The sequence below is a fragment of the Morus notabilis genome, unplaced genomic scaffold, assembly GCF_000414095.1.
Source record: "Morus notabilis unplaced genomic scaffold, ASM41409v2 Scaffold223, whole genome shotgun sequence".
NCBI classification, from domain to species: Eukaryota; Viridiplantae; Streptophyta; class Magnoliopsida; order Rosales; family Moraceae; genus Morus; species Morus notabilis.
The window spans coordinates 291,920-308,363 of NW_010366650.1; the positions used below are offsets into that span (position 1 = coordinate 291,920).

Below are 16,444 nucleotides of genomic sequence, written 5' to 3' on the forward strand. Positions count from 1 at the left end.
ACACTCACGGATCACTATTCATTGTACAATGCACGTTTTTTAAAACCGTTTTGCCCTTGCTCTCTCTTTTGTTTTTTCGCTTTTGTGTGGGCTTTTTCGTCTTTTTCCTACCCATATGGAAAGTTTCTGGTCCTTTCTTTTCCTTTCCGTAAAAAATGCTTCCCTTCTCGATTTTTTTTCTCCTTGCAACAGCAAAACTTCCAGTACCGCCATCGTCTCCTCCACCACCCACTCTTAGGGATTTCTGCTCCCACAAAATCTCCGCCACACTCAGCGCTCCCAAACCCGCCGCCATCACCAGAAAACGTGCCACCACTGGAACTAACGACAACACTACTGCTACGACTCTTGCTTTTGATTTCTAATTTTGGGTTTGTTTATTTTTATAAAGGTTTTGAACATCAATTGGTTTCAGAAGCAACCAAATGGGAACCACGAGGTAAGTTTTCAATCTTTGTTTTGGTTCTTCCGTCGTTTATGAAAATAGTTGTGGTTTCATGTCTATTATTTTAGATTGGGTTTTCTCTGATTTGTACTGGCTTGACTTGGCGAGAACAGTAATTCATTGGATTTCGTCTCATGAATAGTTTCATTTTTTTTTTAATTTTAATATTATTCCGAATATATATGTGTTTATAATTAGTCAATTATATTCATATCTATGTATAATTGATAGCACAAGATTCTTTAATTAGGGTTTGATGGTTTTTGTTCTATATATAAGACTGAATTCCCTCAAAGATTTTTCAATTTTTTTTGTTAATTTTTGTAATTGATGATTGGTCCGCCTCTTCTCTTTGGCTGTTACGCAGAAGCTCTCAAAGATTTCTCCTTCTCTAGCTGTTGGCGTTTAATATATTGTTTCTTTTTGTTAATTTTTGTAATTGATAATTGTAATTTAGGGTTTTCTCCTTTGATTATTGTTTTTTTTAACAGAGTTTTGGAGTTGGTTTGGGTTTCAGTTCTTTAATCGCATTTGCCGTTGAAATTTGGACGTTTCGGAGTTTTTTCATGATAATAAGGTACATAAACTTTGTACATTTTTTGCAGTTATTGTTGGGCTTTTTTTGGGGTTTTAAGGTTATAATTTGCCGGCAAAATTGGAGAGAGAGAAAAAAAAGTGCTTTTATTCAATACCTTCTCTTTGTTTATTATCTTTCTCTACAAATATTTCATTCCCATTCACGTTGGTGTTTTGCTTATTTATTTGTTTATTTGTTTTCTTTTCTATACTCAAGATATCTGCCAATTCCTATCCAAGGAGTATTTGGAAAACTCGCGCCTACACAGGTAAAGATTTAAACTTTTCTCAGTTTAACTATTTGATTTTCTTAGAAATTTTCTACAAGATGAATGTTTGCTCTCCCTATTAATTCATGTTTTGAATTGTAAGTCGTAATTGAGTGGAAATTTATCCCTTTTTTTGTCATTCCGGTTGTAATGATTCATGAATGAGGCTTAATTTAGGTTTCTTTTTGTGTCTCTGATGATTTTGCATGAAAAAATTGTTCTTTATTTTAAGATGATTCTGAGATTTTTGCTATTTCCTCTGTTTCTTGCACGAAAAGCTTCATTTTTGTAGAGAATCTCGGATTGGAGGTGTTGTGTGTCGTTGCTTATGAAATTAGGATCCTTGTGGAGAATGTGAGCTTCAAAATTCCTTTTTTCGATTTTATAATTAGGATTTTGAAGGATTGGGAAAAGGAATTAAGCAAATGATGTTTTGGTTTTAGTTAGGCTGATAGAGAATTGGCTTCAAATGGAAGACCTAAGAACTTGCAGGCTGGTGGTTCTTTCCTCATGAAAGTCTTTCGCGTTCTTGCTGTATGTTTCTCTCATTGTGCTTTGTTTCTTTGTATATGCTTCCTTTTTCTCTACCCTGATCTCTAATTTGATCTTTTTTTTGCCATAATTAACAAGAACAAGCTATTTGTTTATGCTTATTGCACCTAGATGGATATAAAATTTTTGAAGACTTAGACAATTATGATTTTTTTCTGGCCAATGATTGTGAGTTGTGCATTAAGAAGTTGAATTTGTGTAATGGTTAAGTTTCTTTAGTTGTTACTGTTAATGAGTTAATGGGGTATTATGTTCTAAGTAAAAGGCACAAAATGCGTTGGAGCATTATACAGACTTGCTAGCTCTTCAAGATTTACTTTAAGGTGATGATATAATCCATTCTTCTTAATGTATATGTATTCTGCAGATATTCATTTGCAATTTCTGTTATGGCTTATTATCATATCAGAAGGAAAAAAAAATCAGGAAAAGTATTTACTCGATTCAAAGTGTTTATTTATGTTTGAAGTGCTTGAAATGCTGCAAGCAACATTAGCTACACTGTGAAAATTGAGAACTCTTCTATTACCTTGCGGCTTGGTATAGTTCATCTTTTTCGCAATGTGATAAGATGTATTGAAAGTGCCCGTACCTTGCGGCTTGGTATAGTTCATCTTTTTCGCAATGTGATAAGATGTATTGAAAGTGCCCGTATGTCTGATTTTGAGGAATTTTCTAAAAGTGATAAGGTCATAATTGATTTCTCAAGTTGGTATTTTGACACTTTTCATACTTTGTGTTATGTATCTACAAGAAAGTTCACTGTTATCAAATATTTATTCAGATCACCTACATGTATTATACTGATCAACTGGAAGTTTTCAACGAAAACTTCCCATCTGTAAGTAAACTAAATCCTTCAAGATAATTATATAAGTTGGTTTTTTAGTCAGTTGTTGATGTGGAACTTCATGTTACTTAGAACAAGTGGTGCAACAAAGTGGAAGTAGAGGTTATAAATCGTGCTGCTTCATGTTTTATTCTTGCTTAAGTTTAAGCCATTTCGTATGTTTTTCAGAATTAGAAAGAATGAGGTTGTTTAGTTTACATCCTTATCGAGAACCTATCATTAATTAGGATGAGATAATTTTTTGAGATAGAGTGCCGCTAATGAGGGTGATGTTTGTATGTTATGATGGATTGCAGGGTAAATTATTAAGGGATGGGACGAAGGTATTAAAACAATGAAGCAAGGTGAATGTTACTACTTTATGAGATAAATGTTATTTGTTAGTTTATGTGTTTTTAAAGACTGATTTGCCTATGTTTGATTATATTGTGGAGGATAATGATGTTTTAAGATGATGTAATTCTAATTTTCTCATGAATTATTTATTTCTTGCTTTTATTTTTCCCTTTTCAATGTTTTGATAGAATACTTTGCATTAAGAGCATGAAAAAATTTAATTCTTTTCTATGTTCACCATGACAGTCAAGGAAAAGTTATAGTGTAATTCAATTGCTGCACTATTTTGGTTTGTTTCCCAAAATTAGTACAAAGAAAAGGGATTTCTGAAGGTTAGTCTTGAAGTATAGGATTGAATCTAATGAGCTATCTTGGTTAGTTTTGATGTTAGAGTACTACTTTCTGAGATAAATATTATTTGTTAGTTTATGTGTTTTGAAAGATTGATTTCCTTGTGTTTGATTATATTGTGGACGATAATGATGTTTTAAGTATGTATAAGTGTTGAAGTCGTCGTTGTAATGGTAAGTTATAATATTGTTGGTAGTGGTAAAAGCTCTTGGGAGACTACAGATTTCTATTTGTGTTGATCTTATGCATAAGCTATTTGCATTATTGTTGCATTGAAAGAGCTTGATTTGTCGTTTGGTGTATTAATATTATAATCAACTTTGGCTTTCCTAAGGCACATTGAAGGACACAATATGAATGCATATTTAAGGTCTTCAATTATGTAACAGAGTGATTTATAGCTAGATCAAAGAGTGCTTAAGTTGGGGTAAATAACTTCGGGGATGGATGAAGGTCAAATACAACTTTTTTTTTTTGAATTGGTTTCCTGTGAAATGAGGCACGAAATGTTGAAGCTAAGTTAATAATTTGGGTTTTGATGGAGTTTCATTGAACTAATCTAGGTTATCGGCCGTTCAACCTCCAAGTTTGAAGAACGCTTCAGATAGAGAATTAGGTATCGCTGAGTCTCTGCTTCTGGAGTCTCTTTCCTCCGCAATTATTGTTAAACTTCTTGATGTTGCCAAGGTAAATTTTTTTAAATTTATTTTTATTTTTTAGGTTCATATTAGCTTAGCTTGGCTTCATTTTACCTTAGATATATCTATTTATCCACTGTATTAGAGCTTACAATGTTCATATTAGGACTGTTAAGGAAAACAAAAGCTCTAATACATTATAAGAAACTTCTAATTAGAATATTATCTAGATACATCTATATATAGATATGCATATATAAACTAAATCTATACTATAAACTTTTTGTATAATTCCAAACCTTTTTTTACTTTCAAAGTTAAACAACTGTGGGCCCATAATTATTTCTATGAGAAATCATTAATTCATTTGTTTAATCCAGCTCTTCTCTTGCTTTGGTTAGATACACCCAAGCTCACAATTGATGAACTTTATGGTCAACCATAATTTTACTTTACCTACTGGTAGAGCATATTTGCCTGTCATATCATAAATTGTACCTTTTTATTTTGAATATATAACTTTAACAATATTTTTTTATTTCAGTTTTGAACCAAAGCAATAAACCCATTCATAAAACACTTAAGAACCATGTAATATAACTATTTTTAAATCTTTTAATTTACACTACATATAATTAAATATTTTCAACTTTCTTAATTATTATTATTTTTTTAAAAATTTGTATTTTGCAGTTACAAGAACAATAGAAAAAAAGGAAAATAAAAGCTATAATACATACTAAGAAACTTTTAACTAAAATATTATGTAAATATATCTATATGTATTTATGTATATATAAACTAATCTTATACTTTAAAAATTCTAAATTTTTCATATAATAAAACAGTATTTTTCGCGGCAATGCGCGGCTTTTAGCCACTTATATTTATAAGTGAGCAATTAAAAAAAAAGCCGTTGTTGTTGTTGTTGTTGTTTTTTTTTTTTTTTTTTTTTTTTTTTTTTTTTTTTTTTATTTAAGGAAAAAAGCAGCAATTGGTCATATGATCAGTGGTGCCACTATCAAGGCTATTATCTCTTTCTCTCCTATAAATAAGGCTTTTGATATCTCCTATAAAACCCTTTTTTTTTTAAAGTTTTATGGGAAAAAAACGATAATACATATAAGTAATTAAGAAAATTAATTATTTTGGGGTCTTAATTATTTAGGGCTTTAGCTAATTACCTAATTAACTTAGAGTAATTATATTTGCACCCACTAAATTTATTAATACCCTCACTAAATTATAATTTATTTATTACAAAATTTACATGTATTAAAATTTCATAAAAACCTATTAATATACTCCACATTAACACAAAAAATAATATATATTCTTTTCAGGAAAAATAAAAAGGCATAAACCCACATTAATTATAATTAGAAAATATTTGTCAAAGTAATTAAAATATTTTTCAGCTAATATTCATCTCTGTCTAAAGGGTCATCAATCACAATATTTCTAGACCTACGCTTCTGACAAAATATTTAGAACTCAAAGCAAGTATTTTCCTATTCAATAAAGGCCTTCTAACTTGAGACGTTTGGTTTATGAATTAGAATCATGTGATTAGAATTATTTTTGATTTACGTGTATTTTTTGTGAGAGAAAATACTGTAGCGAATTACGAATCATGATTCGAATCAGGGGACGAATTCTCCAACCAAACAACCTAGTCTCACCTTGAAATAAATAAATAAAAGGCAAATTACATGGATGCCCCCCAAACTTTAACTCGGATAACAAAATGTTTCCTGAATTTTAATTTGTAATATTCGTTCTTTTTGAATTTTAGAAATATTGCAAATTTTCCTCTGTTAAATCATAGATAGAAATTGACATGTGGCACGTACATGTTGCCAATTTTAAAGGTATTTTAGTAAATACATTAATAAACTTGTTATTGACGTTTTTCTAACGTTTTTAATTCCTATTTTTTCTCAATTCGATCAAACCCCTAGAAGTAAAGAAAGAAACCCAGAGCAAAAAAAAAAAAAAGAAAAAAAAAAGAGCAAGAATCCCACTGCAAACAACTACAGCAAAAAGGAAGAAATTGACACGGGTGTGTTTTAGCTTTTTGATCCCAATGAGTAAATTGGTTGCCAAGAAAATGGGTGAAATTTGTTTTGTCAAATCCCTTTGAAAAGGAAATATTTTTACAGCATCAATAATGTACAATCATAAGAAAGAATCTAACCATTCTGACAGGAATATATATGCTCTTAATTGCCACTTTAAAACTGTGGTAATAATGGCTTAGTTTAATAATGCTGTGAATTTTAAAAAAATTATTTTTAACTGTGTTGAAGAAAGAAGTAGTTGTTACAAGAAGTAGTTGAGTGTTTGGTAAACTGTAATTATAATAGCTGTGTTGGTTCCGAATTCAGTGTAAAAGCGTTTGATAAATTTTAAGGTTGAATTGTTGTGGGTATGTAAAATGATCAAAATAGATATAGTATGAAACTTAAATATATATAATTATTTTTTGTATTTAGAAATACTTGTTTAACTTAAAAAAACATAATGTTATAATTTTGAGTTTTTTAACAATAAATTTATAATAATTAATTCTTTTTTTTTATTTCTTCATTCACAATATAATTACAACTAAAAGAAGCATTAGTGAGTAATCAATTTGTTGAGCAAAAATGTACATTCCATAAACAAGTTAAAAGCTTGATCGTCAAATGACAAAGTTACATAAACAAGTTGGGCCTTGATGCCTTGTATACGGTCTTCAGTTTCCTAGTTGGTGGCCTGACCTTCTTGTACACCAATGGAAACTTATCTTCGAGTTGTGGAATTGTTTTGTGCTCTCTCTCTTGCAAAGCTTGGCAGGGGCAGTTGCAGTCTTGATAATCTGAATGCATGAGAACCTGACTATGTGGCGAGAAGCCATTTCGTTGTACATCTGCTCCATGGCACCATTTAGAGTGGTGTCATAGAACTCCTTGTACATATTATGGTACTCAGTTTGACTCTGATAATGCAGTCAAATATCATAATTACCAATTTTGGCGGGGTTCTCAAAAATCTGCAAGAAAATATGATAAATTTGTTGAGAAATTTCATGCCAAGAAATGGAAGCCAAATGATAGTTAATTATCGAACCACAAATAAAGAACAATCAACACACATGATTTTGCTTGAATATAAAAACACGTGATTAGAAAGGAATAACAATTTTACCACATAACACAAGAAAAATGAGCAAATAAAAATATCATTTCAAAATATACACATTGATATCTACACACAAACACGTAAATACACACATTGATATATCATTTCAAAAAGGAATAATTCTTGCAAACATATATATCACTTACATTTTCTTTTTACCATCCTGGAGGAGTAAATGATAAAGATGTTGATTAGCTTTAAGAGCATAATATTACAAAGAGAAACCCGAACTCAACGTGGATTTTAGAAGTAATTATTAAAACCTCAATTTGATGATTGCCAACTAGCAATGAATGAAATCATAGTACTTTTTTTTCCCGCTGCAATAGTATGATCACCACCAATCTAATGCTAGATTTAGTCCTGATGCGAGATAAGGCAACTAAGAGTTGAGCAACCAAATCCAAAAGAAGCCTCCGAAGATCAGCCAAGGATGGGTATTCAACTTGGCTAACAAGCCTGCAAATAGAGCAAGTTATGTTCATATGGCCAAAACTTTCACGACATAAATAATAGTTCAGACACCATAAACCGGCCTTACCTTACCTATCAGCATTGATTAACCAATCAAAGACAAAATTTTCAAGTCCAGACCAAAGCTTTTCTGCAAAGAAGACAAGCACAATTCAATTACAGGACGAGGAAATTATGACAGAAAACTAACATGACAATGCAATGACCTAACCAGTAAGTCCCTCCTGTTGACAGCACTCCACAAATCGAATACACGCTGAGCAAAAAATGCACTCCACTGCAAGCTGAGATTTATGCGAACATGTCAATTAAATGTGTGGACTATTGTATCTAGGTGTCGAACAAATTTAAGACGAGGAACGTTTTAGGCCAACTGTTGATTTTTTCAAGCACAAACTGCTGATAAAAGATTTAAGTGAAACCTGTAAGCAAATCATAAACTTCTAACAATTAACTAAGTGCACAGATAAAGGGTAATGAACTTAAAAGTAACAATTAGTGGTTCTTGACATGAATTGCACGGAATAAAGAAAATTTCTCTGACAAGGGATACAAGTTTTCTGCAAAAGCTACTAATCACCTATCTCAGCTTTTTAAAACAAAAATATAAAGAAACTTGGCACGAACCTTCCTTTGGACTGTAGACGCATCATTTGCACCTATTGGGGATTCGCTGCAACAAAATAAACAATATTGCATACTGAAAAAAGAAAACAAGATGACTCATCTTAAGACATTTCGATAAAACTAAATAACGACATTGTCATCCATGCTTGGGGAGAGAAAAGGAGGAGGCATTAAACAAACGTGACTAGATTCCAAGGAAATAGGACGCTTCAAACTAGAAGAGAAAAGGTAAAGGTCAAAATTTTACCATTTTCTATCACGAAATATTTGTCTTTAATCAGTTCTTACCGTCTCATTCCTACCTTGGCTCTAACATAAAACATAAGCAAGCACCAAATACACGTGCGCGTACCACACACACAGAGATAGACAATGAATACTATAGTACAACAGACGCATGTTTTGTCACTAAGCAAATTCATTTACTATTTCAAAATGAACGACCGGCAGAAACCAAAATTAACTCGACTTATTTTCTAGTTCTAGACTTTACATTACTGTAAATCTGGGTAGCAATAAACTAGAGAATGGCCGAAATGAGAAACGCGTCTTCAGAGGAGGGGGAACATAGAACAACCCACCTTTCTCTCCATTTTATAAGAGCTTCTAAAAGTGGTACCGGGGTATGTCTAGCAACCATAGCTAGGGAATCCAGTACTTGCTCATAGGCAGGATCTGATGGTCGAAGATATTGCCCATCCCGTAAATTGCCAATGTAACAACAAGCAATAATTAGGACTCAACGACATCAACTTATCCAAATTAGCAAAACAAACATTCACCAAAAGAAGAGGAAAAAAATCTCGATACAGAAAACACACACAAACGTATCAACCATACATGAAAGAGTAATACCATGCATTTTGATTACAACAATGCCGTTTCAAAGGCAACCCAATAAAGAAAATAAATACTTGAAATTCCAGAAACAAGGGGCTTATCCTTGTTATTAGTACTAGAAAACCAAAATCTACACTTCTTTTATTCATCAACATATACAATTCAACATCAATCTTAAGCAATAACGAACTAAGAATTTCAAGGTATCCGTCAACGGTAGAAAAACGACGACTAATTTTCCATATACAAAGCTTCGCGGGGGAGCTAAAAAGCACCATAGAAACGAGAAATCAAACAATGAGAAGAGAGAGAGAGAGAGAGATTTGAGAGCAAAATTTGAGAATCAAGACCTGTGCTTGAGCGGTCTTGATACGGCGGCGAGCGAGGGTAAAAACCGCTGTAGCAGAGCGTCGACGATGAGTTTGGCGGCACTTCCCGCCTTCATCTTCTTCTCTGTTCTATCTCTTGAGATTCCCCGCGTCGTGTTCAGGTTCGAGCCCTTGGCTCCGGCATTTGCTTGGAAACCAATTCTGAAACCCTAGAAACGAACGGGAGAAAATGAATCACCGCCCAAAGGTAGGAGGGAGGAAGCTGAGAATTTCAGAGTTTGGAGTCAGTTTCAGAGATGAAAGATGGCGAAGGAGCCGAAAGAAATTAGGCTGAGAATTTTTTTGATTCAGCAGGGTTGTTTTGGGAATAACAAAAATTTCATTAATGAAACATTATAGATTGCCGTACAATCTATAATTAGAAGCAGCAAGTGAGCTGCTTCTGATTTCAGCCCAAAATTTCTTTAAGATTATATGAGAATCAATTTTTAAAGTGTTTATCAAACACAATAAATAACTTTAGCAGAAAAAAAAATTGATTTTGGCCTCCCAAAATCTCTACCAAACTAAGGGTGGGTTTGGTAGAGATTTTGGGAGCCCAAAATCAATTCTCTACCTAGCTAAAGCAGTGATTCTTAAAGAATTTATGTTGAATGTAAGAAATCTCCATCCCAAATTTTCACCTCCTTCACACTCGGGCACTTTGTATAAATAGACTAAGTAAAAAGTGTTTTTAAGTAAATAAACCACACAAAAAATAAATTGGGTAAATAGGCCAACTTCCACGTCAGCAGTCCACGTCATCAATTATGCTTTTAGGGTTTTCTTTCTCCTCATCCTCTTCCATTTCGCGCCATTTTCTTCTCCCAGCCGCCTTCCATTTCTTCTCTCTTCTTCTCAAGTCATCGTCGTCGCATAACCTCATTAACATTATTATCTTGCCAATTTAGTGTTTTTTTCTCGTCCAAAACGAAGTTTGAAGAATAGCTACTAAGTAAGTCTTTTTTTTTTTATATCTCTCATGGTGTTTTTCGTTGTTGTTCATATGTTTTTAAGATGAGAATGTAGTTAAAAATGTTAAAAATCCATTAAAATAGTAATTTTACATGGCAAAAGACTAGTTTACATTGTTTGATATGATGAAGATCTGCTGGGTTTAGAAAAAAAAAGGTTCGTTCTTGGTCGGTTCGTGGTCTGTTTGTGGTCTGTTCTTGGTCTGTTCTTATAATATGGTCGGTTCGTGATTTGTTCTTGGTATGTTCTTATATATGGTCGGTTCGTGGTCTGTTCTTGGTTTGTTCTTATAATATGGTCGGTTCGTGGTCTGTTCTTGGTCTGTTCTTATAACATGGTCGGTTTGTGGACTGTTCTTATAACATGGTCGGTTCGTGGCATGTTCTTGGTCTGTTCTCATTACATGGTCAGTTCGTGGTCTATTTTTGGTCTGTTCTTATTGCACGGTCGGTTCTTAGTCTGTTCTTGGTATGTTCTTATTGCACGGTCAATTTTTAGTCTGTTCTTATTGCACGGTCGGTTCTTAGTCTGTTCTTGGTCTGTTCTAGATTTGTTCTTATTATATGGTCTTTCTTGGTCTGTTCTCATTATATGGTGTCTGTTCGTGGGATATTTAGTTTGGTTTAATGACATATTATTATCTTGATTAGATTTTTACAGTTTTAAAATCTAAATAATGCCTTAGTGGAGGATTTTTTTGACATTGGAAGAAAATGAGAGGAGAATGAAAGTTGTTGGGTGTGGCATACAGACTATGATTTAATTGGCATATATATGAATGAGAATGATACTCTCGAAACCTTCGTTGATAAGATTTGTAGAAAATGTGAAATTGATGGACAAAAACATTCTTTGCAATTATCGTGGGTACCGAATTTGAAACAGAAATCGTTGGCCGTTGTAATAAAAGACAATGATGATTTGTTATTCTTCAGGGATATAGCCCACGAGGTACCGCTACACGTGATAGTGGATGAGAAGTTTATGAATCCAAAAAAACATATTGATGGAGTCAAAATTAGGAGAAATCCTTTGCATGTCGATTTTTTTATCGTGATTTTATGGGTATTGTAGCTACACATGAGTTTCTACTTGTTCTTCAGCGACTGCAAGTTCTTCAGCGACCAAATTCCGACCGCAAGTTCCAACCGGTAAGTTTCTACTTATTCTTCAGCGAGTTCTTCTAACAGGATTCTACGGATAAGGTATTCGATAAATTTGTATGTGAAAAGTCCGCAGTCACTTGTTCTGCGGTTGTGGACCAACCACTTAGGACGAACGATTGGCCACGTACAGTCAAGTTTATCGCACAGATGGTTAAATAAACCTGTGTACTTCAAGAACTTGGGCATCATGACAGAGATTGGCTGCACGTGTTTTTGCATATGTTGATCTATGCACATCATAACAGCTGAGACATACACCTTTATGTTAATTTCAAATAAATCAACATAAAGCGCAACCCAATGCTTATGCTCAATGTTAAGAGGCATAGTGAAGCCTTGCGCGCCTTCCCATTTCTGGCCAATTATGCGCTTTTTTCACAGACATATTCATCCAAGTCGTTTTCAAATGTATACGTTGCCAAGTTCTTTTTGTTGGTGATGAATCGCCCTCTCAATTTCTGGCAAAATACATCATCTAGGATGGTAATATCGTAAATGAACTGTCATTCGTTGGCCCGTGACCTTCTCATAGATAAAAGACCCCATGCCTCGTCAATTTACTGTAAGTCATAAAAAATAAATTCAGTATAATGATAATGGTATAAAAAATAAGACTATAAATTTAAAAAATATGTTGTGATTCCTTACATCATTGAACAACCATTCACTTGGCTTCAAGATGATCCGGAAGAAGTCCTTCTTCCAATCACCAAAATCGCACTCTATCAGCTTAGAGTCTATACTAGTATCAGCGAACCACTTTTTGAAGGCCTCGACAGCATCTTTAAAGGTCCACATCTTCTTCCTCACGTTACGCAGGGGATCTGTGTAAGGCGACTCAAAAATACTTGCTGGGCCTTTTAAGTCGCTTTTCATTCTTGGATTCAGACTCTGGCTCTGAATAAACATGTGGCTCAAGTTGTTCTTCAGGCTCTGGTTGAACCTGTGGCTTAAGTTGTTCCTCAGGCTCTGGCTGAACCTGTGGCTCAAGTTGTTCCTCAGGCTCTGGTTGTGGCTGTAACTGTTGTTTTGCTAGACATGCTATATTGTCCTTTATTTCTCTAACAGATTGGTCTAGTGAGTCTAATATTTTGTTGATGGCTTCAAAATGTCTACCATTGTACTTTACCATCATGTGATAGAGTATGTCAAGTATGTAATCAATAGACATACCATCCTGCGGATGAGATTGTTGTTGTTGTTGTTGTTGTTGGGGAAGTTACTGTTGTTGTTGGGGAAGTTGTTGGAGACGAGCCAATTGTTTGGGAGGCTTCGGTTGCCGGACATGGACCATTCTTGCACCAGAGTACAAAAACGATGCAAGCTGGTCAATCTCTGCATCTTCTTGGTTGACATAAGGCAGATACAACCTCATGCACATACTGTTCATTTCCTCCTCAGTGGGATAAAGAATTGGTACGACCATTCCCTGTATATTAAAAGAACATACATTCAATGATTATTTAGGTGAAAAGATATTGTAAAAAAAATAAATATGCCTATTTTGTAAAAAAATACCTATAAAAATATTGTATTTAAACCCTTACCTCGCCACTTTGCATGAGGTCGTCTATCTGTCTAACCTCGACTAATGAAACCCGGCTTGCCTCCCATTTGAGGATTCTGGGAAGACGTCAATCAACCATCTTTGCAAACGTGGCGTCGATGGTTGGAAAAGTTTCGAATGCTCAAACCTGCGTTAAACTAATTTTTTTAAGTCTAGTAAAACAAAAAACTATGTATTATTTACTATAACGCCATGATTAAAAATTATGCATATAACTGTATGACATACCTGGAAGGCCCAAGGAAACCCGCATATTGAGTATGTTTCCTTCATGCTCTTATTACGTCCTTTCCGAACCCATTTCTGGAATTTCTCTTTCAAGTTCTTCTTCAAAGACCACAGAGTGCATTCAAAAGACACCTTGCCCCATGGATAGCTGTTAAAGAATTCTAAATCATCGACCTAAGACAGCCAATCCAGTGTGACGGTCTTCATCTTATCCCCAGATAGGAATACTTGTGCTAAGAATTAAATGATAGCGATCTTTGCTTTATCGCTACCTTTTATCTTGTTCTCCGTGAGCAATTTCTTTAAAACGGCAACAAGTACTACGTGGGCCTTAAAATGCTCCAACAATCTTATATTCTTTGAAGCTTTCAACACCACATCCGGCTCTGGGATTTCCTCGCAGTTTAATCCAGTGATTAAAGTAAATTCCCTCATTCTGAACCTAGTTGGTTTTTCATTAACCATGAACCACAACTCATGCTTCTTTTCTGTTTCTATCTGCCTCAAAAGCAGATAGTGTGTCAACACTCCAAAATAGATCATATTTTCAGACATCGAAATCAAATGTCCGAAGGCAGATTCTTTGAAAATTGACATTTCCGTTTCAGGGTCTAAATTTTGCCTTATTACCTCCAGGGCCTCGATCTTAGACTTCATAGTGACTTTCACTGGGAAGTACTCCTGCATAGGATCCATGATCATCCTTAGCTGTCCAATCCTAAGAAGTTTATATGTGTTGTACTTCGGGAGGTCATACTGAAAAAAAAAGAAAAAACACATCGGTCAGAACCGACCAAGACGACAGAACCGGCTAGCATAGACCAAGAACCGATCTGGATCCGACTATAACAAACTGAACCGACCTAGAATCGATCCAGAATCGATAGTCCACGACCTAGAACCGACTGAACAACTTAGAACAGACCAAACCGAATAGAACTGACCGAACCACCCAAAATTCTACCAAACCGACTAAGAATCGACCAAAACGATCAAACTGACACCAAACCCGATAAGAACTGACCAAACCGACCCGAACTGACCAATAACCGACTTCCCCTAGAACCGACCAAAATCGACAAAAACCGACCCCTCCAAGAACCGACTTAAAATCGACCTAGAACCGACTACGAACAGACCACAGAAGAACCAAAACTGACTATGAACAGACCACACACTAATGTATGCAATTCTTGTTTTCTTATATTAAGTTTTTGTTCCTACAAAAATGTGTAAGAAAAAGTAAAACAAGAATAAAGCCTTAATTTAAATAAGAGAATATTACCTGAGCATATTCTGTTGCCTCGTCGACAAGTGTTCGGGAAATGACCGTCTTAGTTGAGGAAGAAGAGTTGTTTTTTTATGCCATTTCAGTCATGAAAGTCGCCAGTTTTTAGTCGGATTTTGGTGAGGAGGGTGATCAATTTTTATTGAGAAGGTGGTCAATTTTTGGTGAAGGGGGGGTCGATTTTGGGTGAGTAGTCGGGTCAGTTTTAATGAGTAGGGTGGTCAGTTTTTGGTGAAGAGGCGGTCAGCTTTTGGTGAGATGTGGTCATTCGTCGGTGAGAGAGGGTCGGTTCGTCGGTGAGAAGGGTCGACCGACGAGAGAGTCGGCGAGAGAGATCAGAGAGAGAGGATCGGCCAATGAGAGAACGTCAGCAAGAAAGAAAGAAACCGGTGAGTGGAAATCCGTGGTGAGGGTCGGTCGTGAGGTTGGTGACAGATCGAGAGAAAAACCGGCGGTCGGTGAGAGATCGGAGAGAAAAACCGACGAAGGGTCGGTCGGTCGTGAGGGAGAGTTCAGTCAGAGGGAGAAAGGGTCGAGGGTCGGTCGGTTTGTGAGGGAGAGTTTTTTTTGAAATGACCCTTACACATGGACTAATAGGACCCATTATTTAACATGCAAGATACACGTCAATGTTTTTTTGTTATAAAAAAACTGGTCTACTTTCTCAATTTCTGTTTTGCTCTGGTTTCTTTTATCAAATTTTCTCTTCGCACTCTCATCTCTCTTGCTCTTCACGTGCTCTTTCTTAGGCAAAGCTCTCTTTCTGTTTCTCTCACTTCTCTCACTCTGCTCTCTCGGACTCCCCTCTCTCCGTTTCTGAATTGTTCGTGCGCTTTTCGGCGAGGCGGAGTCTTTCATCTCTATCTGTTCTTTCGGTGAGATTGGGTTTGTTCTCGTTAGGGTTACCTGATTTCGGGACAGTTGGACACCGTTGGATTGCCGGTTGGAGCTCATCAGATCAATAGCCTCTGTAAGTACTCCATTTAGTTTCATATTGAATGTCGTTTGGTTTTTTGTTCTCTGGATTGATGGATTTTGGGAAAAATCTTTTTTTTCTCTACTCTGTATTTCGTTTGTTTGGGAGAGATGGTGTAGATGATGATCGGCTCCTGCCTGAGTTAGTCAGAGGAGAAGGAAACAACGTCGTTGTTGTGTGGGCGTGGGTGTGGGTTTGGCGGGTGCCTCCGATTCGCCGATGTTCCTTTTCACTTGGATTTCAATCTTGTTTATCCAGATTCTGGTAAAATACTAAACATTCAATCTTCGTTTATTTATATGTATGTGTGTGTGTATATATTTTCAGAATTTAATATTGTTTCTCTGTTTTTCATGTTTGGATTTTTGTTGGGTAATTAGGATTGTGTCAGATTTCTTGGTTGAGAATTGGCATGTACATGGTTATATAAAATGAATTTCCAGCGCCAAATTATTGTTGAACTCAAAATGACATGTTAAATTTTGTGAATGCAATCATGTTCTTTCTTTTTCTTTTAATTCTCTTGGATATAATTTTGGTTAATTTGGAAGAAACGAATAAAAATATTGAATCTTTTGGATGACTTGCACTTGGGATGTTATCAATCTAACCTAGCTTGTGTTGGTAACCGAATCGAATTCGGATGCGGAAGCGTGATGGAGGGCGGATCAAGTATACTAAAAATTTTCACAAAACTTTTGAGATACTCTATAGATTATATTAATTTATGCACGA

General features: G+C 35.0%; 1 long non-coding RNA gene across 2 annotated transcripts; it reads left to right on the forward strand.

The window, feature by feature from the left end:
• The first annotated feature begins 1,235 nt into the window (after positions 1 to 1,235).
• Positions 1,236 to 4,193, forward strand: LOC112094040. 2 transcript variants are annotated; one of them, XR_002903323.1, is made up of 5 exons: positions 1,236 to 1,290; positions 1,569 to 1,644; positions 1,734 to 1,824; positions 2,989 to 3,036; positions 3,943 to 4,193. It is a non-coding gene; the product is annotated as an uncharacterized LOC112094040 (long non-coding RNA). The 2 variants fall into 2 exon arrangements; XR_002903322.1 differs by having other exon boundaries at positions 1,738 to 1,824.
• Positions 4,194 to 16,444: the final 12,251 nt, after the last annotated feature.